The sequence below is a fragment of the Ranitomeya imitator genome, chromosome 4 (genome assembly GCF_032444005.1).
Source record: "Ranitomeya imitator isolate aRanImi1 chromosome 4, aRanImi1.pri, whole genome shotgun sequence".
In the NCBI taxonomy this organism is placed as follows: Eukaryota; Metazoa; Chordata; class Amphibia; order Anura; family Dendrobatidae; genus Ranitomeya; species Ranitomeya imitator.
In genome coordinates, this window is record NC_091285.1 from 539605998 (window position 1) to 539631123 (window position 25126).

Sequence of the window (25126 nt, forward strand, 5' to 3'; positions counted from 1 at the left end):
ATGTTTGCAAAGTCTTCGACCTCCTACGGGCAAACTCCCTCTATGCCAAGTTGGAGAAGTGTATGTTTGAGCAGGAGTCCTTACCTTTCTTAGGCTACATCATCTCAGCCCAGGGATTGGCTATGGATCCTGCCAAACTACAGGCTGTGATGGACTGGCAGGAACCCCATTCTCTTAAAGCGGTGCAGCGCTTTATGGGGTTCATCAATTATTATCGCCAGTTCATCCCGCATTTCTCAACTTTGGTAGCTCCCTTGGTTGCCCTCACCAAGAAGGGGGCGAATCCCAAATTGTGGTCTGAGGAGGTCTCCAAGGCCTTTATCTCTATAAAGTCACACTTCGCTAGCGCTCCCATTCTTCATCGCCCCGATGTTGATAAGCCATTTGTCATGGAGGTGGATGCCTCTTCTGTTGGTGCTGGAGCAGTCCTCTTCCAAAAGGATGCTCAAGGTCGGAAGCATCCTTGCTTCTTTTTCTCCAAGACCTTCGCACCAGCAGAGAGGAATTATTCCATTGGGGACAGGGAGTTGCTAGCCATGAAGTTGGCTTTCTCGGAGTGGAGACATCTCTTGGAGGGAGCACGTTTTCCCTTCCAAGTCTTCACAGATCACAAAAATTTGGTGTATCTGCAGACAGCTCAGCGGTTGAATTCTCGCCAGGCCAGATGGTCCTTGTTCTTCTCCCGGTTTCATTTCACCCTCCATTTCCTTTCTGGGGAGAAGAACATTCGGGCCGACGCTCTCTCTCGCTCCGTTGTGTCATCTGCGGAGGAGGAGCCTCGGCTTATTGTCCCCACCGAGAGTTTGAGAACCGTGGCCCCGGTTTCGCTGGAGTCTGTGCCCCCGGGCAAGACTTTTGTTCCATCTAGTTTGCGACCGGAGTTTCTCTCTTGGGCGCACTCGTCCGGGGTGGGTGGACATTTTGGTACTAAAAGGACATCAGAGTTACTGGCGAGGACATACTGGTGGCCGCATATGGCTCGTGATGTCGCGGAGTACGTTCGGGCATGTGTCTCTTGCGCCAGGAACAAGACTCCTCGGCAACGGCCAGCTGGTTTGCTTTATCCTCTGCCCGTGGCTGACAGGCCCTGGGAGATGGTCGGGATGGACTTTGTGGTTGGCTTACCCAAGTCTCGTAATTGCACCATTATCTGGGTGATCACCGATCATTTTTCCAAAATGGTGCATTTGGTGCCTCTTCCACGGCTACCATCTGCACGGGCGTTGGCTGTCTTGTTTATCAAACATATCTTTCGCTTACACGGTATGCCAGACAAAATTGTTAGTGACCGGGGTCCCCAGTTTGCGTCTCGATTCTGGAGGGAGCTATGTCGTCTACTCAGTATTGAGTTAAATGTCTCTTCGGCATATCATCCCGAGACGAATGGGTTGGTAGAAAGGGCCAACCAGACCTTGGTCACATATCTGCGACATTTTGTTTCTGCCAGACAGGATGACTGGGCATCCTTGCTACCGTGGGCAGAGTTTGCACTTAACAATGCCGTAGCCGACTCCACCGGTCAGACTCCATTCCTCTTAAATTACGGCCAGCATCCGCGTGTTCCTGTGCCCATGCCTGTGTCTTCCGCTGATCCCAGGGTGGCAGACTGGGCTGTGGAGGCACGGGACATTTGGGATCGCACGCAGGATGCCATTCGGGCCTCCAAGGAGAGAATGAGGTCCTCCGCCGATGTTCATCGGCGCCCCGCTCCGACTTTTGCCCCTGGCGACTTGGTGTGGCTCTCCGCCCGTAACATCAGGCTGCGAGTTGAGTCCACTAAGTTTGCTCCTCGCTACTTGGGTCCCTTCAAGGTTCTCGAACAGGTTAATCCTGTGGTCTACCGCCTGGCTCTTCCTCCACGCTTGGGTATCACCGACACCTTTCATGTGTCCCTCTTGAAACCCGTATACATGTCCCGGTTTTCCGAGTCATCTGCCGGGACATCGGGTTCGTCTACGGACGATTACGAGGTGAACGCTATTTTGGGGTGCAAGGTGGTACGCGGCAAAAAGTTTTATTTGGTGGATTGGAAGGGTTATGGTCCAGAGGACAGGTCTTGGGAGCCTGCTGAAAACATTCGGGCCCCACAGCTCATTGCTGCCTTCGAGCATAGCGAGGCCCAAGGAGGGGGGGGCCTTAGGAGGGGGGGTAATGTTAGGAGTCGAGTTTCCTCTGCTGCACAGGGGGAATCTCGATCCGTCTCCGCTGCGGTCTCCCATTCTCCTCCGGCCGCAGTGGAGTCTGCTCAGCGGGGGCGTCGCTCCCAGTGTCTTGCTCGCTCTCACTCTGTACAGAGAGTTACTGCTGCTTCTTCAGCTCCTGCCATTAAAGTCAGTGCTGGTCAGCGGCGAGCGGACTTCCCTGGGACTAAGTTCTTGTTTGCGCACACTGAGCATGCCCAGGGCAAGATCTCCCGTTGGAGATCAAGGGTCATGTGCTCAGGCTCTGCAGCACATTCCATTGGACCTCTTGGCAGGTCTTGGAAGGGCAAAGTTTCTGTGGCCACTTCCTGTGCTGCAACTATATAAACTGCGCATGACCGCACGGCCATGCGCTAGTGTACAATTGAATACGTGTGTTTGTTGTGAGTGCAAGTCGTTCATTAAATACCCCTACCCTATTGTATGACTGTTCGCGTATGGAGTATGGCTGCTATCTAGCGCCCGACAAATCACTCAACGTGTCACACACGTATCAGCATCTATTGCTGTGACCGCCAGTGCGGCGCCACGCGCCTGTAGTGCGCTTCCTGACCCACGTCTGGGTGCTTAGTGGTGCCTGCCAGCACGGCACAGTTCGCACTTCGGTGCTCTAATTATAAGAGTTGCCTAACACACCCAGTTGCGGTGTTGTGCCAGCAAGTGGTCTAATCGGACTTTAATCCTAGTTGGGGTTAAGTTCGCTGACTGCTTGCTCGCCTTCTATGTGCGGTACCGCGATCCTGTGACGCAACAGGATCGCTTCCTTCACGTTGGGTGAAGTTTAACCCACGCGAGTATACTTATGAGTACCGCCATATAGTCCGTCATTACTCAGCAGCAGGTTCCATCTCTGCACGGTGGACCCCGGGCTACGAACGCACCATACACTATCAGTCTTATTATCTGGTGCGTTCCGCTAGCCCTAACATACTGCCTCACAAAAATCGGAATAAAAAGCAATCAAATAATGTCACATACCCGAAAATGTTACCGGTAAAAACGTCAACTCGTCCCGCAAAAAACAAGACCTCACATGACTCTGTGGACCAAAATACGGAAAAATTATAGCTCTCAAAATGTGGTAACGCAAAAAATATTTTTTGCAATAAAAAGCGTCTTTTAGTGTATGACTGCTGCCAATCATAAAAATCCGCCAAAAAAACAGCTATGAAAGTAAATCAAACCCCCTTCATCACCCCCTTAGTTAGGGAAAAATAAAAAAATTAAAAAAATGTATTTATTTCCATTTTCCCATCAGGGTTAGGGTTAGGGCTAGGGTTAGGGCTAGGGTTAGGGTTAGGGTTAGGGCTAGGGTTAGGGTTACAGTTAGAGTTGGGGCTAAAGTTAGGGTTAGGGTTGGGGCTAAAGTTAGGGTTAGGGTTGGGGCTAAAGCTACAGCTAGGGTTTGGATTACATTTACGGTTGAGAATAGGGTTGGGATTAGGGTTAGGGGTGTGTCAGGGTTAGGGGTGTGGTTAGGGTTACCGTTGGGATTAGGGTTAGGGGTGTGTTTGGATTAGGGTTTCAGTTATAATTGGGGAGTTTCCACTGTTTAGGCACATCAGGGGCTCTCCAAACATGACATGGCGTCTGATCTCAATTCCAGCCAATCCTGCATTGAAAAAGTAAAACAGTGCTCATTCGCTTCTGAGCTCTCCCATGCAGCCAAACGGTGGTTCCCCCCACATATGGAGTATCAGTGTACTCAGGACAAATTGGACAACAAATTTTGGGGTCCAATTTCATCGGTTACCCTTGGAAAAATACAAAACTGGGGGCTAGAAAATAATTTTTGTTGAAAAAAAGATTTTTTATTTTCATGGCTCTGCGTTATAAACTGTAGTGAAACACTTGGGGGTTCAAAGTTCTCACAACACATCTAGATGAGTTCCTTGGGGGGTCTAGTTTCCAAAATGGGGTCACTTGTGGGGAGTTTCTACTGTTTAGGTACATTAGGGGCTCTGCAAATGCAATGTGACGCCTGCAGACCATTCCATCTAAGTCTGCATTCCAAATGGTGCTCCTTCCCTTCCGAGCTCTCCCATGCGCCCAAACGGTGGTTCCCCCCACATATGGGGTATCAGTGTACTCAGGACAAATTGATCAACAACCTTTGGGGTCCAATTTCTCCTGTTACCCTTGGGAAAATACAAAACTGGGAACTAAAAAATAATTTTTGTGGGAAATTTATTTTTTTATTTTCACGGCTTTGCCCTATAAACTGTAGTGAAACACTTGGGGGTTCAAAGCTCTCACAACACATCTAGATAAGTTCCTTAGGGGGTCTACTTTCCAAAATGGTGTCACTTGTGGGGGGTTTCAATGTTTAGGCACATCAGTGGCTCTCTAAATGCAACATGGCATCCCATCTCAATTCCAGTCAATTTTGCATTGAAAAGTCAAATGGAGCTCCTTCCCTTTCATGCTCTGCCATGCGCCAAACAGTGGTTTATCCCCACATATGGGGTATCAGCGTACTCAACACAAATTGTACAACAACTTTTGGGGTCCAATTTCTTCTCTTACCCTTGGAAAAAGAAATTGGGGGTGAAAAGATCATATTTGTGAAAAAATATGATTTTTTTTATTTTTACAGCTCTGCATTATAAACTTCTGTGAAGCACTTGGTGGGTCAAAGTGCTCACCACACATCTAGAAAAGTTCTTTAGGGGGTCTACTTTCTAAAATGGTGTCACTTGTAGGGGGTTTCAATGTTTAGGCACATCAGTGGCTTTTCAAACGCATCATGGCGTCCCATCTCAATTCCTGTCAATTTTGCATTGAAAAGTCAAACGGCTCTCCTTCCCTTCCGAGCTCTCCCATGCGCCCAAACAGTGGTTTACCCCCATATATGGGGTATCATCGTACTCAGAACAAATTGTACAACAATGTTTGGGGTCAAATTTCTTCTTTTACCCTTGGGAAAATAAAAAATTGGGGGCGAAAAGATCATTTTTGTGAAAAAATATGATTTTTTATTTTTACGGCTCTGCTTTATAAACTTCTGTGAATCACTTAATGGGTCAAAGTGCTCACCACACATCTAGATAAGTTCCTTAGGGGGTCTACTTTCCAAAATGGTGTTACTTGTGGGGGGTTTCAATGTTTAGGCACATCAGTGGCTCTCCAAACGCAACATGGCGCCCCATCTCAATTCCAGTCAATTTTGCATTGAAAAATCAAATGGCGCTCCTTCGCTTCCGAGCTCAGCCATGCGCCCAAACAGTGGTTTACCCCCACATATGGGGTATCAGCGTACTCAGGACAAATTGTACAACAACGTTTGAGGTCCATTTTCTCCTGTTACCCTTGGTAAAATAAAATAAATTGGAGCTGAAATAAATTTGTTGTGAAAAAAAGTTAAATGTTCAATTTTATTTAAACATTCCAAAAATTCATGTGAAACACCTGAAGGGTAAATAAACTTCTTGAATGTGGTTTTGAGCACCTTGAGGGGTGCAATTTTTAGAGTGGTGTCACACTTGGTTATTTTCTATCATATAGACCCCACAAAATGACTTCAAATGAGATGTGGTCCCTAAAAAAAATGGTGTTTTAAACATGAGAAATTGCTGGTCAACTTTTACCCCCCTATAACTCCTTAATAAAAAAAAAATTTTGGTTCCAAAATTGTGCTGATATAAAGTAGACATGTGGGAAATGTTTCAAAGGTCGTATTTCCGTCTTTGATGTGGGCTCGCAAACCAAATCCGCATTTTTCTACGCACATTAATAGACTGATTTAGTCAGCCTTCATGTACTTTTAACAGCCAAGGGTGAAGCAGTTTTCTGCCCGTGGCTGTTAACCACTTAAATCCTGCTGTAAATCTCTGACAGTAGGGTTTATTATGTGCCAACCTGAGGCATTTCATTCATCCCGCATATCGGCACCCATGTCATATGATCATGTGACGCCGATAGGTTGTCATGACAGAAGGGGGTCTGTTGATGACCCCCTTACCTGTCATTACAATCCTCCTGTGAGATTATGATTTCTGCTTCATCGCACAATAAGATGATTGCAGCTTCAACTCTCCTAAATGGACTTTTAAAGTCAGTGAAAAGTTGAAAGAAAAAAGTTTTAAAAAATATGAAAAAATGTAAAAAGCACAAAAGTTCAAATCACTCCACTTTTGTCCCATTAAAAATGAAACAATTAAAAAAATATAAAATTATACCTACAGTGACATGTAAAAGTTTGGGCACCCCTGGTCAAAATGATTGTTATCAAGTTAAGCAAGTTGAAGATAAAATGATCTCTATTTTAGGCAAAAAATATATATATAAATATATATATTTAATCTTTTACATTTTAAAAACTGCATAAAGGATAATGGGCTGATGCTAAAGTTTGAGCTCCCTGCATTGTTAGTACCTATACAAATGTAGACAACAATGCACAGAGTGCTGCCTGAACACCTGTGCCCAAGCAGGGAATTATATATGAGATGTTCAGTGCAACAACATACCATAACCCGTATAAAGAACAGATTTGCACAACAACGAACAAGGTAACATTAAAAAGTCTTAAGCTTTATTACATCATTAATAAAAAACATATAACTATAATGAAAGGGATGATCAAGTGGTAGAAACTGCCAATACTGGAACCACAGGTCTGAGTATAAATACAAAACAATTTATCATATATCAACCCCAAACATCCAATTCATGTGTAACCAAAGTGGAAACTATATTAATCATAGAGATCAATTAAAGCCAAGTTGAAAGGCGTGTATATGTGTAGAGAGGATGGAGGGGCAGAAAAGAAATAAACAGTGTAGAATATTACATCAGACCTGCAGTGCCATGGCCCCTACGTGCGTTTCGGCTAGCGTACCTAGTAGGACCCCCTTTTGAAAGTATCACAACTTGTAAACACTTTTTGTAGCTAGCGAAGAGTCTATCAATTCTTGTTTGAGGGATTTTCATCCATTCTAACTTGGAAAATTCTTCCTGTTCTGTGACATTACTGCTATTTTGAGGTATAGCCACAGATTTTCAATAATGTTAAAATCAGGGAACTCTGAGGGCCATTGTAAAACTTTCAACTTGCGCCTTTTGTCTACTGTGGATTTTAGGATCATTATTCATTTGCAGAAGACATACTATTTTCAACTTCAGCTTTTTTAAAGATGGTATTATGTTTGTTAAAATTTTACTGAATGCAATCTTCCTTCTACCCATGAAATGTTCCCCGTGCTTTTGGCTGCAACACTATCCCAAAGCATCATTGATCCACCCCCATGCTTAAAGATTGGCTAGATGTTCTGTTCCTGAAATTCTGTGCCCTTTTTTCTCAACACATACATTTGATTATTGTAGCCAAAGAGTTCTATTAAAAACTCTTTGGTCCACAGGACCTGTTTCCAAAATGCATCAGGGTTTTTTAGATGTTTTTTACATACTTCTAATTCTGACTTTAATGGTGAGGATGCAGGAAAGGTTTTCCTCTGATGACTCTTCATGAAAGTCATATTTGTGCAGGTGTCTCTGAACAGTAGAACAATGTACCACAGCTCCAGAGTCTGCTAAATCTGAAGGTTTTTTGTAGTCAAATGGGAGGTCTGATATGCCTCTCTAGCAAACCTGCGAGCTGCTCTCACTGAAATTTTGCTTGGTCTTCCAGACCTTATCTTGATCTCCACTGTTCCTGCTAACTGCCATTCCTTAATTACATTTAAACTGAGGAAAGGGCAACTTCAATTTGCTTTGCTATCTTCTTACTGCTTTCTCGTGCTTTGTGAGTCTCCACCATTTTCATTTTCAGAGTGCTACGTAGCTGTTTAAAAGAACCCATGGCTGCTATTTGTTGACACAAAGTTAGAGGAGGAGGTTGGGTTTTTATAAAGCTGGGACATTTTCATAAAGATAATAGTGAACAAACTATAGCTCTAATTAAGGTCTGAAACCTTGGCCAAATTTATCTGAGCACACAAATCTTCAGATGCCCAAACTTTTGCATAGACTCATTTTCTTTTTTGTAATTATTAAAATTTTAAAAATGACAGTTTTTTTGTGTGCCTAAAATATAAAGGAAATGTATCATCTTTAACTTTAGGGCTTTTAATTTTGACCATGATTGCCTACACTTTTACATGCCACTGTATTTGTTATCACGGTGTTTATAAAAGTCTAGCCTAATAAAATCTAAAATAAATTAATCTGATAGGTAAACAGCGTTACAAAAAAAATAAATAAAACCACCCAAATTACTTTTTTTGACCACTGCAATATTGCAATAGAATTCAATAAGATGCAAACAAAACATTGTACCTAACATAAAATTATATCAATTAAAATGTCAGCTCATGGTGCAAAAAAATTAGACATCACACAGCCACATATTGCAAAAAAAGAAAATGCTACAGGTCTCGGAACATGGCAACATAAGTAAAAAAAAATTCTTATTCATTTCTGAATTTTTTTTTCCTTATTTAAAAAAAAACTATACGTGTTTGGTATTTGTGTACTCGTACTAATCTGGAGAATTACCGTATATACTCGAGTATAAGCCGAGATTTTCAGCCCATTTTTTTGGGCTGAAAGTCCCCCTCTCGGCTTATACTCGAGTCATATACCCGGGTGTCAGCAGGGGAGGGAGAGCGGGGGCTGTGTAGTCATACTTACCTGCTCCCAGCGCGGTCCCTGCAGTCCCTGGCTTCTCCGGCACTGCAGATTCTTCCTGCACTGAGCGGTCACATGGCACCGCTCATTACAGAAATGAATAGGCAGCTCCACCCCCCATAGGGGAGGAGCCGCATATTCATTGCTGTAATGAGCGGTGCCATGTGACCGCTCAATTACAGGAAGAAGCTGCAGCGCCGGAGAAGCCAGGGACTGCAGGGACCGCGCTGGGAGCAGGTAAGGGGAGCGCAGCGCTATAATTACCTGCTCCTCGCTCCGGCTCCGTCTGCAGCGTCCTCTAGCAGTGACGCTCAGGTTAGAGGGCGCTGTGACGTAGTCAGTGCGCGCCCTCTGCTGAGCGTCAGTGCTGGAGACGGAGCCGCAGAGGAGCAGGTAATTATTGAAAGCGCCGGCGTCCTGAGAAGAGAGGTGAGTATGGGATTTTTTTTTTTTTTATGGCAGCACCAGCAGCATTCTAAGGAGCACCTATGGGGCCATAAAGGTGCAGAGCATATATGGGGCACAGCATTCTAAGGAGCACCTATGGGGCCATAAAGGTGCAGAGCATATATGGGGCACAGCATTATAAGGAGCACCTATGGGGCCATAAAGGTGCAGAGCATATATGGGGCACAGCATTCTAAGGAGCACCTATGGGGCCATAAAGGTGCAGAGCATATATGGGGCACAGCATTATAAAGAGCACCTATGGGGCCATAAAGGTGCAGAGCATATATGGGGCACAGCATTATAAGGAGCACCTATGGGGCCATAAAGGTGCAGAGCATATAAGGGGCACAGCATTATAAGGAGCACCTATGGGGCCATAAAGGTGCAGAGCATATATGGGGCACAGCATTATAAGGAGCACCTATGGGGCCATAAAGGTGCAGAGCATATATGGGGCACAGCATTATAAGGAGCACCTATGGGGCCATAAAGGTGCAGAGCATATATGGGGCACAGCATTATAAGGAGCATCTATGGGGCCATAAAGGTGCAGAGCATATAAGGGGCACAGCATTATAAGGAGCACCTATGGGGCCATAAAGGTGCAGAGCATATATGGGGCACAGCATTATAAGGAGCACCTATGGGGCCATAAAGGTGCAGAGCATATATGGGGCACAGCATTATAAGGAGCACCTATGGGGCCATAAAGGTGCAGAGCATATATGGGGCACAGCATTATAAGGAGCATCTATGGGGCCATAAAGGTGCAGAGCATATAAGGGGCACAGCATTATAAGGAGCACCTATGGGGCCATAAAGGTGCAGAGCATATATGGGGCACAGCATTATAAGGAGCACCTATGGGGCCATAAAGGTGCAGAGCATATATGGGGCACAGCATTATAAGGAGCATCTATGGGGCCATAAAGGTGCAGAGCATATAAGGGGCACAGCATTATAAGGAGCACCTATGGGGCCATAAAGGTGCAGAGCATAAATGGGGCACAGCATTATAAGGAGCACCTATGGGGCCATAAAGGTGCAGAGCATAAATGGGGCACAGCATTATAAGGAGCACCTATGGGGCCATAAAGGTGCAGAGCATATATGGGGCACAGCATTATAAGGAGCACCTATGGGGCCATAAAGGTGCAGAGCATAAATGGGGCACAGCATTATAAGGAGCACCTATGGGGCCATAAAGGTGCAGAGCATATATGGGGCACAGCATTATAAGGAGCACCTATGGGGCCATAAAGGTGCAGAGCATATATGGGGCACAGCATTATAAGGAGCATTTATGGGGCCATAATCAAAGGTGCAGAGCATATATGGCACAGCATTATAAGGAGCATCTATGGGGCCATAATCAAAGGTGCAGAGCATATATGGCACAGCATTATAAGGGGCATCTATGGGGCCATAATCAACGGTGCAGAGCATCTATTTTTATTTTTGAAATTCACCGGTAAATGCTGCATTTTCTACCCTAGGCTTATACTCGAGTCAATAAGTTTTCGCAGTTTTTTGTGGCAAAATTAGGGGGGTCGGCTTATACTCGGGTCGGCTTATACTCGAGTATATACGGTAGATTGCAAGGTCAGTTTTATCATATAGTGAACATGGTGAATAAAAGGAAAATCATTGTGGAACTGCAATTTTTTTTGCAATTTCAATGCACTTGGATTTTTTTCTTCACTTTCCAGTGCATGACATGATAAATGAATGGTGTCAATGAAAAGAACAGCTTGTACCGCAAAAAACAAGATCTCATACGGCTATGGGATTAAAAAATAAAAGAGTTATGGCTCATGGAATAAGGCAAAGAAAAAAAAGCGTAAACAAGGAAAATCACAAAGTCAAGGAGAGGTTAACCCTTTAGTACAAATTGATGTAAGGGTATGTTAGCATTGGAGTCCTCGTGTGTGGAAAGGACTCCAATGTGGAGCTCCCTCCTCACGTGGTCAACATCAGATATGCTGCATAGACAGCCTCTCTCTGTACCAGCAGCAGGAGAACCTCAGCTCAGATTGCTGCTGTTAACTATTTATATACTGCCATCAATCTCTGACAGGAATATCTCATTAATTTTAATGAAAAACAGAATTGTAGTCTCTGAGGTCCAAAGGATGGATTATCTGATGCTGGATGCTCAACATGCTTGGGCCAGTAAGTAAACACTTGGTGGGAATATCGAAATCCTGATTTGTGTTTGATCCCTACTTACACAAAATGATACAGCTTTGAAATCCTATGGCCATTCCCAAACCATAATAAAAAGTTACTGAGTAACCTACCACACAAGGCTATCCTTATTCTAGGCAACTTTTTCCTTCCCTACCAATTGCATGAGCATTTCATATCTTCCACTCCATTGTCTCACAGGGTTATCTGTACTTAAATACTATCTGCAGCTAAAACATAACTAATAATCATGATTGTAGTAGAATTATATGGATCTCACAGATTCCAGAAAACAGCTGTAATATAAAAATGCATCTTGCAGTGAGGTTGGCATGCTAAGATTAATAAACACAACCATTTAACAAGGATTTACCAAGTACTTGTACCTATATGAGTATTTATTTTGCTTGCTTATTTACCCATTATATTTTGCAGTGTTGTACAGACATCAGACACCAATGTCCACAATCTAAATGTCCTACCACTATATCTTTGAATGAAGCCAAAGTACCTAGAGGAATCCCAAGAAAACATGACTCCTACATGTTGTCCTTGGTGGGATTTGAACCAAGGACCCAACACTGCAAAGCATCAGTGACAATCACTGAGCCCCCGTGCTGCATGTCTACTTGCTTTTAATTAAATTAAGGACTAGGCACATTAAGTTGATGTCATAATATGGCTTCTTTTCAATATTTGATCATCTTGTATTTAAGAAAATAGTTTTCTTTTTCAGGAAGAGTAAAGTCCCCCTCCATCTTTGTGATGTGGGGGTAATGCAGGTCAAATCCTGCAAGTATTGTTGTCAAGGTATCACCCGAAGTGTGTACATAATCAATCCCAAGATCCATTTGATGGAGAAGTTCTCTCTAATGTTTTTTGCAGCATTCTCTGCCTCCTCTTACTATATATCAGTAATTCTCGCTCTCCTCATGCTTTTATTTGTAGCACTTACATTCCAAATTTATGATGGAGTAGTCCAAAGTGCCGGCAGCTCCAGCTTCTAGGGCCGCTTAACAACCTACTCAAGCATCAGCTACAGAAAAAGACATCTGACAGTAAATGGAACTGAAAGAGCACAGATATCTTTCTTTTCTTCTCCCTGTTTCAAGGAACATCTTTTTAATTTTATATTCCACTTACATCTCCTCGCCTATCTTTCATGATTTTTGCTAATGTTTATGGAAATTCTCAACTTTTTTTTTGCTAAAATAAATCCTCACTAATATTTGTTTTACTTACAGATAACTATTTAGTAGTAGTATATAAACACTTACTGACACTTGAATCATAACCCAGGTCAGGTCTATGACATAATCTGATTTTTTTGTATATAAAAATCTAAAATATTAACAGTACACCCATTATAGAAATTAACCAAACAAAGGCTAGGTTCACATTAGCGTTTCTGTGTGCAGTGTATCATCTGCATGCGCAAACGCATTCCAAAACGCATGCAAACACATGTTTACACAACATTTTAATCTGCATCAGCTTACGCATGATGGCAAAAAAACGCATGCGCATAATTGACACCTCAAAAAATGCAACAATGCAAAATGCAAATGCAAGATATGTTCGCTCGATCCCGCTGCACACCGTGAAACGATGGATGCGTAAGCATCCGCATTCAGACTGATGCAAACGCACGCCCCTGCATACACAATGCTAAAGATAGGTATGCAAGACGCATAGGGATCTATGCGGATCAAATGCTGCACACAGATAAGCAAATGTGAAACCAGCCTTAAAGAGTAATTCAACTTTTTTTTTGCTAATTATATGAAGCACTGAAAATGATTAACCTATGCTAATCACTTTATTAAGTAAATTGACTTCAGCTCTGTAAAAAACTTGCATGTAAATGGCCCTTGGTTCTAAGTGGCATAAACCATTGCTTCCTCATCGTTTTCTTGCTGCCTTTTCTGTATTAATAGCAGAGTCATACTCTATTAATATGCACTGGAAGTGTAGATATTATCAATGGATGGTGGCACCTTAGGAGTGTGCATGCTCTCCCAGGAAGGTATTGGCAGTGGGTATCTTCCTCTCCATGCTCAGGAGCAATGCGCTCTCTCCTGCATAAGCACTTCTACCCTGTGTATCTCCACTAGAGATGAGTGAACTTATTCACTATTATTATTATTATTATATTCGTATTCTGATTCCCAAGCATTTTTCCTCAAAGATGGCTAAATTTGGGCGCAGTTCGGTAAATGATCGCATTTCCACCAATGCATTTGTTAGGACTTTGGCTAGGATAATGGTGCTGTATGATGAGCTGGGGGGACGTGTTTTATGAGGGGAGAAGGTGAGCATAGGTCAGAGCAGCGGCAGACTGTAATTTTTTTTCGTTTATTAACTTAATCTGTGTATATTCCGGCAGGCAGTCAGGGCGCAGAAACCATATATAACGTCCAGGCACAAGGGCTTCTGTCATTGGCTGCCGAAGTCACATATATAAAGCGGAAATGTTTTGCTGACACCATTTTGTCAGTGTTATAGAGCAGAGAGTCTGTTCCTGCTGCAAGTTGCCATATAGTTTGATAGGATATTGTGTGAAATTGACCTTCCATCATCTAACTAGTTTGTGCTAATAGTGCTGTGCAGGAAGGAGTCCAGATTTCCTAATCAAAATCATTTTGGCTAATACTGTGTTGCAGTCAGGAGGTCACATTTCCTAATCAAAATCACTTGGGCTAATATTGGGGTGCAGGCACCAGGCCCAATTTCCTAATCAAAATGGTTTGGGCTAATATTTTGTGCAGGTACCAGCCCCATTTCCTAATCAAAATAATTTGGGATAATATTGGGGTACAGGCATCAGGTCCCATTTCCTATTCAAAATCGTTTGGACTAATATTGTTGTGCAGGAACCAGGCCCCATTTCCTAATCAACATTGGTTGGGCTAATATTGCTGTGCAGGGATCAGGCCCCATTTCCTTTTCAAAAATATCTGGGCTTATATAGGTACCAGGCCCCATTTCCTAATCAAAATCATTTACATTAATATTGTTGCGCAGAGACCAGATCCTATTTCCTAATCAAAATTGTGTGGGCTAATTTAGGGGTACAGCCACCAGGCCCCATTTCCTATTCAAAATTGTTTGGGCATACTGTGTAGTAAGGAGGAGTTCACATTTCCTAATCAAAATTGTTTGGGCTAATATTGGGGGGCAGGCACCAGGCCCCATTTCCTAAACAAAATGGTTTCAGATAATATTGGGCTGCAGGCACCAGGTCCCATTTACTAATCAAAATAGTTTGGGCTAATACTGTGTCACAGTAAAGGGAAGTTCACATTTCCTAACCAAATGGTTTGACTAATATTGGGATGCAAGCACCAGGCCCCATTTCCCAATCAAAATGGTTGAGCTAATACTGTGGACTTCACATTTCCTAATCAAAATCGTTTGGGCTAATATTGTTGTGCAGGCAGTATATCAGCAAATAAATACTGATTGTTAATTAAGTTACAAGTGACTGACAGGTCTGGGCCTAGGGTTGTGAAACAGCTATTTAAAACAGGGAAAGGGTACATCCAACATGAGTGGGAGGAATAGGCTTCATGTTCGACATGTGTTTGGATTAGGTGGTAATCCTAGTGAAAGCTCCACTGAACAAACACTGTCTTGTCCTATCTAAAGACAAGTGACAACATCTGTTACTAACTTTCTTTCGCAGTGAGTGGAGGCCAGGAAAACACCTACAGTGCCCATTTTAATGGCAAAAACATCCATTCTTGTTACTGAAGCTTGTCAATCTTAATTTACCTTATAATAATAGGCATTGTAAATTGGGGTCATTTGGCTAAAGTTGTGGGGCTGGTTCAAGTTTTTAGTGGGCCCAGGAAACATGGACTACGTAACGGCAGTGGAGCAGGGAGAGGTAAGTATTTCAACTTTGCAAGTGCTGTGATCCTGAGCAAGCAGGGGGGGCCCACTCGTTCACATTGGCACTGGCACAGGGCCCCTCAAAGTATGGCGGTGTGTTTGCACGGCGGGGGCGCCTCCCACCGGCAGCGACACTTTTGCGTACTATGAGGGGCCCTGTGCCAGTGACGTCGCCAACGAGTATGCCCCCCCACCTGATGAAGGAACCTGCACTTTCGTCTGCACCTTCCTCTTTGTCCCCGTGTAAGGTGGTATAGTATGCGGGAAGGGGAACCTGACTTTCAGCAGGGTCAGATTCTGGCTGTGTAGCGTGCAAGGGGAATGTAGTGGTCTGGGTCAATGTACCAGCAGACTCATCCAGCACTGGCTGGGCAATGGGCAGGATGAGGAGGAAACACAGATATAGGCCCAAATAATAAAGTGGGCTAAATGCAGTTCAAAATTGGTAACAGGACTAACCAAGCGGCATTGCTTTGTTCAGTGGAGGACAACTGTAATGAGAGGCTGACACAGTGAGTAGGCCCAAATCAGTAAGTAGTCTAAATGCAGTTCAAAATTGGTAACAGTAGTAAACAGGCGGGACTGCTTTGTTCAGTGGAGGAGAACAGCAAGGAGCAGCAGACACCGTTAGTAGGCCCAACCAAACTAGTAGGCCAAATGCAGTTAACAATTTGTAAATATAGGCCGAAAGACTGAAGATCGAAGCTCAGGAAAACAAACCAGGAGAACACCAAGGAGCGGCAGACAACGTTAGTAGGCCTCAAACAAACTAGTAGCCCAAATGCAGTTTCATATTAAAAATATAGGCCGAAAGCCTGAAGATTGAAGCTCAGGAAAGTAAACCAGGAGAACACCTAGGAGCGGCAGACACCGTTAGTAGGCCCCAACCAAGCTAGAAGGCCAAATGCAGTGTAATATTAAAAATATAGGCCGAAAGCCTGAAGTTTGAAGCTCAGGAAAGTAAACCAGGAGAACACCTAGGAGCGTCAGACACCGTTAGTGGGGCCCAACCAAACTAGTAGGCCAAATGCAGTTTCATATTAAAAATATAGGACGAAAGCCTGAAGATTGAAGCTCAGGAAAGTAAACCAGGAGAACACCTAGGAGCGGCAGACACCGTTAGTAGGCCCCAACCAAACTAGTAGGCCAAATGCAGTTTCATATTAAAAATATAGGCCGAAAGCCTGAAGATAGAAGCTCAAGAAAGTAAACCAGGAGAACACCTAGGAGCGGCAGACACCGTTAGTAGGCCCCAACCAAACTAGTAGGCCAAATGCAGTGTAATATTAAAAATATAGGCCGAAAGCCTGAAGATTGAAGCTCAGGAAAGTAAACCAGGAGAACACCTCGAAGCGGCAGACGCCGTTAGTGGGCTTCAACCAATCTAGTAGCCCCAATGCAGTTTTCAAATTCTGATAGGCTGAAAACCTGACAATTGAAGCTCAGCTTTTTTAAGAGGAGGACAGCTGTATTGAGTGGCGCAGACAGACACAGGTAGTAGTCCTTAAACAAAAAAGTTGGCTCAATGCAGTTTAAAAAAGGTTACAGGGGTACACGGGCAGCATTGGTGTGGTCAGCGGAGGACAATTGGAAGGAGGGACCGCAGACAGACTTACTAGGCCTAAAATTAAAAAGTTGGCTCTATTCAGTTTAAAATAGGTTACAGGGGTACACAGGCAGCATTGGCGTGGTCAGTGGAGGACAATTGGAAGGAGGGGCCGACTTTTCAGGAAGCACTGCACCACCAGGTTCAAGGTGTTAGCCAGGCAAGGAATGTGTTTCAGTTGTGAAAGGGCTATGGCAGCCATAAAATTCCTTCCGTTATCACTGACTACCTTGCCTGCCTCAAGATGTACACTGCCCAGCCATGACTCAGTTTCTTGCTGCAAGAACTCGGACAGAACTTCCGCGGTGTGTCTGTTGTCGCCCAAACACTTCAATTCCAACAGAGCCTGCTGACGCTTGCCACTAGCTGTTCCATAATGGGACACCTCGTGTGCAACAGTGGCAGCTGCGGATGGAGTGGTCGTGTGACTGCAGTCTGTGGACGAACTCTCGCTTCTGCTGGAGGACGAGGAGGAGGGGGACCAACCCCTACAGCCAACTGTTTCCTAGACCGTGGGCTAGGCAGAACTGTCCCAATATGGCTGTCCCCTGTGGACCCTGCATCCACCACATTAACCCAGTGTGCCGTGATGGGCACGTAACGTCCCTGGCCATGCCTACTGGTCCATGCATCTGTTGTGAGGTGCACCTTTCTACTGACAGATTGTCTGAGTGCATGGACAATGCGGTCTTTTACATGCTGGTGGAGGGCTGGGATGGCTTTTCTCGCAAAGAAGTGTCGACTGGGTAGGTCGTAGCGTGGTACTGCATAGTCCATCAGGGCTTTGAAAGCTTTGCTTTCAACTAACCGGTAGGGCATCATCTCTATCGAGATTAGTCTAGCAATGTGGGCGTTCAAACCCTGTGTACGCGGATGAGAGGATGAGTACTTCCTTTTCCTAACAAGAGTCTCTTGTAGGGTGAGCTGGACTGGAGAGCTGCATATGGTGGAACTAGCGGGGGTGATGGTGGACATGGCAGACTGAAAGAGGGTTGGTGATGGTATTCTTGCAGTTGGCCTACATACAGTGTTTCCTACCACGAACCTGGTGATTCCCTGACTGCTTTGGCCTCGCGACGAAACCTCCACATTTGCTGCAGGTGGTGTCGTAACCGGTGGGCTTACAGTGAGGGAAGGAATGTAGCATTGCTGACTAGCTTCATTGTGAGAGGGTGCAACAACGTTACGGGACGTTTGGTAGTTAGTCCAGGCTTGCAAGTGCATGGTGGTTAAATGTCTACACATGCAACTTGTATTTAGATTTTTCACATTCTGACCTCTGCTGAAGGTCCTTGAGCAATTCTTACAGATGACTTTGCACTGATCATTTGGATCTTGGTTAAAAAATTGCCAGACTGCACTCTTCCTACTATCGGATACCTTTTCAGGCATTGCACACTGAGCTACTTTAACCAGATGGACACGCTGTCCTACAACTGTTTTTGGTTTTGACACACGTTTTTGGCCAGATACGGGCCTGCCAGATGAAAGCTGTTGCGATGTTGATGCCTGCTGCGGCTCCTCCTCCTCTGCTTCAGAGCTACTGCCGATGGTACCCTGTTCCCCCAATGGCAGCCAATCGGGGTCAACAACTGGGTCATCTATCACCTCCTCTTCTATGTCCTGTACACCTTCCTCTGTGTCACCGTGTAAGCCGGTGCTATAGCGTTCGGGACGGGGCACCATAGTCTCATCAGGGTCAGATTCTGGATCAGTACACTGCGAGGGCAATGTTGTGATCTGAGTCAAAGGAACAGCACAATAATCTAGCTGTGGCTTTGCATCTGTGCAATCCATGTCCGATTCATCTTGTAATGGGCATGGCCTGTTAACAATTTCCCTTTCTAACCCAGGCACGGTATGTGTTATGGACCTGGTGGTTAGGAGCACCCGGCACGACCTGATAGTTAAACTCACACAGGACAAGCTCTGGGATGTGGGAGCTCTGCTGACCGCAGGCCCTAATCCTATCACAACAACTAGAAATAGCCGTGGAGCGTTCCTGACTCTCCCTAGACGCCTCTTCACAGCCTAAGAGCTAGCTAGCCCTATAGATAGAAAATTAAGCCTACCTTGCCTCAGAGAAATTCCCCAAAGGAAAAGGCAGCCCCCTACATATATTGACTGTGAGTAAAGATGAAAGTCACAAACGCAGAAATGAAACAGGTTTCAGCAAAGGGAGGCCAGACTTACTAAACAGACAGAGGATAGGAAAGGTATCTTTGCGGTCAGCACAAAAAACTACAAGAGACCACGCAGAGTGTGCAAAAAGACCTCCGCACCGACTAATGGTGCGGGGATGCCACTCTGCATCCCAGAGCTTCCAGCTAGCAAGACAAAATCATGATAACCAGCTGGACAAGGAAACAATGAACAAATAATAACTATCAGGAACTTAGCTTCTGCTGGAGAAAACAGGTCACCAGAAAGATCCAAGAGCGAACTGAACCAATGCAGGAACATTGACAGCTGGCATGGAGTAACGATTTGAGTGGAGTTAAATAGAGCAGCCAACCAAAGGATAAACCACGTCACCTGTGTAAGGAACCTCAGAAGCAGCAGCTTCACTCACAGCCACCAGAGGGAGTCCATGGACAGAACTCGCCGAAGTACCATTCACGACCACAGGAGGGAGTTCGACAACAGAATTCACAACAGTACCCACCCTTGAGGAGGGGTCACCGAACCCTCACCAGAGCCCCCAGGCCGATCAGGATGAGCCAAATGGAAGGCACAAACTAGATCAGCAGCATGAACATCAGAGGCAAAAACCCAGGAATTATCTTCCTGACCATAACCCTTCCACTTGACCAGGTACTGGAGTTTCCGTCTCGAAACACGAGAATCCAAAATCTTCTCCACCACATACTCCAACTCCCCCTCGACCAACACCGGGGCAGGAGGATCAACGGAGGGAACGATAGGCGCCACGTATCTCCGCAACAACGACCTATAGAACACATTATGGATGGCAAAAGAAGCTGGAAGGTCCAAACGAAATGACACAGGATTAAGAACTTCAGAAATCTTATATGGCCCAATGAAACGAGGCTTAAACTTAGGAGAGGAACCCTTCATAGGAACATGACGAGATGACAACTGTTGTGAGTTCTGTTGTCGGGCTCCCTCCTGTGGTCATGAATGGTACTTCGGCTGGTTCTGTCCATGGACTTTCTCTGGTGGCTGTGGGTGTTTCTGAGTTTCCTTCCTCACGTGACAAGGTTAATTCGTTAGCTGGCTGCTCTATTTAACTCCACTTAGATCTTTGCTCCAGGCCACCTGTCAATGTTCCAGTATTGGTCTAGTTCTCTCCTGGATCGTTCTTGTGACCTGTCTTCCCAGCAGAAGCTAAGTGACTGCTTGTTTTTCTCTGGTTTGCTATTTTTCTGTCCAGCTTGCTATTTCGATTGTTCTTGCTTGCTGGAAGCTCTGGGACGCAGAGGGAGCGCCTCCGCACCGTGAGTCGGTGCGGAGGGTCTTTTTGTGCCCTCTACGTGGTCTTTTTGTAGGTTTTTGTGCTGACCGCAAAGTAACCTTTCCTATCCTCGGTCTGTTCAGTAAGTCGGGCCTCACTTTGCTAAATCTATTTCATCTCTGTGTTTGTATTTTCATCTTTACTCACAGTCATTATATGTGGGGGGCTGCCTTTTCCTTTGGGGAATTTCTCTGAAGCAAGGTAGGCTTTATTTTTCTATCTTCAGGGCTAGCTAGTTTCTTAGGCTGTGCCGAGTTGCATAGGGAGCGTTAGGCGCAATCCACGGCTATTTCTAGTGTGGTTGATAGGATTAGGGATCGCGGTCAGCAGAGTTCCCACGTCCCAGAGCTCATCCTATATTATCAGTAACTATCAGGTCATTCCGTGTGCTCTTATCCACCAGGTCCATTATTGTCCTGACCACCAGGTCATAACAGTACAGGTGGCACAAAGTACTAATGCATCTCAATAGAGGGATAAGAGAAGTTCTGAGACCATTTTTTTTTCTTTGTAGTGTGTTTTGTCTCTCTTTTCCCCTTTACATCTGGGTGGTTCAAAACACAGGTGTAGACGTGGACATTCAAGGTCTGTCCTCTTTGATGGATAATCTCACTATAAGTGTACAAAACATTCAAGATTTTGTGGTTCAGAATCCGATGTCAGAGCCTAGGATTCCAATTCCTGATTTGTTTTTTTGTTGATAGATCTAAGTTCTTGAATTTCAAAAATAATTGTAAATTTTTTCTTGCCTTGAAACCTCGCTCCTCAGGTGACCCTGTTCAACAAGTAAAGATCATTATTTCTTTGTTACGCGGTGACCCTCAAGACTGGGCATTTTCCCTTGCGCCAGGGTCAGGATGAAGCGGAGATATATTGTCAGAAGTTTAGAAAGTGGTCTGTGCTCACTCAGTGGAATGAATGTGCCCTGGCAGCAAACTTCAGAAAGGGTCTCTCTGAAGCCCTTAAGGATGTCATGGTGGGATTTCCCATGCCTGCTGGTCTGAATGAGTCTATGTCTTTGGCCATTCAGATCGATCGACGCTTGCGTGAGCGTAAAGCTGTGCACCATTTGGCGGTACTATCTGAGCATGGACCTGAGCCTATGCAATGTGATAGGACTTTGACCAGAGCTGAACGGCAAGAACACAGACGTCGGAATGGGCTGTGTTTTTACTGTGGTGATGCCACTCATGCTATCTCCAATTGTCCTAAGCGCACTAAGCGGTTCGCTAGGTCTGACACCATTGGTACTGAACAGTCTAAATTTCTATTGTCCGTTACTCTGATTTGTTCTTTGTCATCCTATTCTGTTATGGCATTTGTGGATTCAGGCGCTGCCCTGAATTTGATGGACTTAGAGTATGCTAGGCGCTGTGGTTTTTTCTTGGAGCCCTTCCATTCCCTCAATTCCATTGAGAGGAATTGATGCTACGCCTTTGGCCAAGAATAAGCCTCAGTACTGGACCCAATTGACCATGTGCATGGCTCCTGCACATCAGGAGGATATCCGCTTTCTGGTGTTGCATAATCTGCATGATGTGGTCGTTTTGGGGTTGCCATGGCTACAGGTTCATAATCCAGTATTGGACTGGAAATCTATGTCTGTGTCCAGCTGGGGTTGCCAGGGGGTACATGGTGATGTTCCATTTTTGTCTATTTCGTCTTCCACTCCTTCTGAAGTTCCAGAGTTTTTGTCAGATTATCGGGATGTATTTGATGAGCCCAAAGCCAGTGCCCTACCTCCTCATAGGGATTGCGATTGTGCAATTAATTTCATTCCTGGTAGTAAGTTTCCAAAGGGCAGATTGTTCAATTTATCTGTGCCAGAACACGCCGCTATGCGGAGTTATATAAAGGAATCCTTGGAGAAGGGTCATATTCCCCCGTCGTCGTCACCATTGGGAGCAGGGTTCTTTTTTGTGGCCAAGAAGGATGGTTCTTTGAGACCTTGTATTGATTACCGCCTTCTCAATAAAATTACAGTCAAATTTCAGTATCCTTTGCTGTTGCTGTCTGATTTGTTTGCTCGTATTAAAGGGGTTAGTTGGTTCACCAAGATAGATCTTCGAGGGGCGTATAATCTTGTGCGTATTAAACAAGACGATGAATGGAAAACAGCATTTAATACGCCCGAGGGCCATTTTGAGTACCTGGTTATGCCATTCGGGCTTTCCAATGCTCCATCAGTATTTCAGTCCTTTATGCATGACATCTTCCGAGAGTACCTGGATAAATTCCTGATTGTATATTTGGATGACATTTTGGTCTTTTCGGATGATTGGGAGTCTCATGTGAAGCAGGTCAGAATGGTGTTCCAGGTCCTTCGTGCGAATTCCTTGTTTGTGAAGGGGTCAAAGTGTCTCTTTGGAGTTCAGAAGGTTTCATTTTTGGGGTTCATTTTTTCCCCTTCTACTATCGAGATGGACCCTGTTAAAGTCCAAGCCATTTATGATTGGACTCAGCCGACATCTGTGAAGAGCCTGCAAAAGTTCAACCATTTGGCAGACTCAAGATAAGTCAAATTCTTGTGATCTGTCAAGACCATCACGCGATGCTTAGCTCCTTCAAGCCAATGACGCCACTCCTCGAATGCCCACTTCATGGCCAGCAACTCTCGATTGCCAACATCATAATTACGCTCAGCAGGCGAAAACTTCCTGGAAAAGAAGGCGCATGGTTTCATCACCGAGCCATCAGAACTTCTTTGCGACAAAACAGCCCCTGCTCCAATCTCAGAAGCATCAACCTCGACCTGGAACGGGAGCGAAACATCTGGCTGGCACAACACAGGGGCAGAAGAAAAACGACGCTTCAACTCTTGAAAAGCTTCCACAGCAGCAGAAGACCAATTGACCACATCAGCACCCTTCTTGGTTAAATCAGTCAACGGTTTAGCAATACTAGAAAAATTATTGATGAAGCGACGATAAAAATTAGCAAAGCCCAAGAACTTTTGCAGACTCTTCAGAGACGTCGGCTGAGTCCAATCATAAATGGCCTGAACTTTAACAGGGTCCATCTCGATAGTAGAAGGGGAAAAATGAAACCCAAAAATGAAACCTTCTGAACACCAAAGAGACACTTTGACCCCTTCACAAACAAAGAATTTGCACGCAGGACCTGGAACACCATTCTGACCTGCTTCACGTGAGACTCCCAATCATCCTAGAAGACCAAAATATCATCAAAGCATACAATCAGGAATTTATCCAGGTACTCTCGGAAGATGTCATGCATAAAGGACTGAAACACTGATGGAGCATTAGAAAGCCCGAATGGCATAACCAGGTACTCAAAATGGCCCTCAGGCGTATTAAATGCTGTTTTCCATTCATCGCCCTGTTTAATACGCACAAGATTATACGCACCACGAAGATCTATCTTGGTGAACCAACTAGCCCCCTTAATCCGAGCAAACAAATCAGACAGCAGCGGCAAGGGGTACTGAAATTTGACCGTGATTTTATTTAGAAGGCGGTAATCAATACAAGGTCTCAGCGAACCATCCTTCTTGGCCACAAAAAAGAACCCTGCTCCCAATGGCGATGACGACGGGCGAATATGACCCTTCTCCAAGGATTCCTTTACGTAACTCCACATAGCGGCGTGCTCAGGCACAGACAAATTAAACAGTCGATCTTTAGGAAACTTACTACCAGGAATCAAATCGCTAGCACAATCACAATCCCTATGCGGAGGTAGGGCACTGGACTTGGGCTCATCAAATACATCCCAGTAATCCGACAAGAACTCTGGGACCTCAGAAGGGGTGGATGATGAAATAGACAGAAATGGAACATCACCATGTACCCCCTGACAACCCCAGCTGGACACAGACATTGATTTCCAATCCAATACTGGGTTATGGACTTGTAGCCATGGCAACCCCAACACGACCACATCATGCAGATTATGCAACACCAAAAAGCGAATATCCTCCTGATGCGCAGGAGCCATGCACATGGTCAGCTGGGTCCAGTACTGAGGCTTATTCTTGGCCAAAGGCGTAGCATCAATTCCTCTCAATGGAATAGGATACTGCAAGGGCTCCAAGAAAAACCCACAGCGCCTAGCATACTCCAAGTCCATCAAATTCAGGGCAGCGCCTGAATCACAAATGCCATGACAGAATAGGATGACAAAGAGCAGATCAAAGTAACGGACAAAAGAAATTTCGACTGTACCGTACCAATGGTGGCAGACCTAGCGAACCGCTTAGTGCGCTTAGGACAATCGGAGATAGCATGAGTGGAATCACCACAGTAAAAACACAGCCCATTCTGACGTCTGTGTTCTTGCCGTTCAGCTCTGGTCAAAGTCCTTTCGCACTGCATAGGCTCAGGTCCATGCTCAGATAATACCGCCAAATGGTGCACAGTTTTACGCTCACGCAAGCGTCGACCGATCTGAATGGCCAAAGACATAGACTCATTCAGACCAGCAGGCATAGGAAATCCCACCATGACATCCTTAAGGGCTTCAGAGAGACCTTTTCTGAAAATTGCTGCCAGCGCACATTCATTCCATTGAGTGAGCACAGACCACTTCCTAAACTTCTGACAATATATCTCTACCTCATCCTGACCCTGACACAGAGCCAGCAAATTTTTCTCTGCCTGATCCACTGAATTAGGTTCATCATACAGCAATCCGATCGCCAGAAAAAACGCATCAATATTACATAAT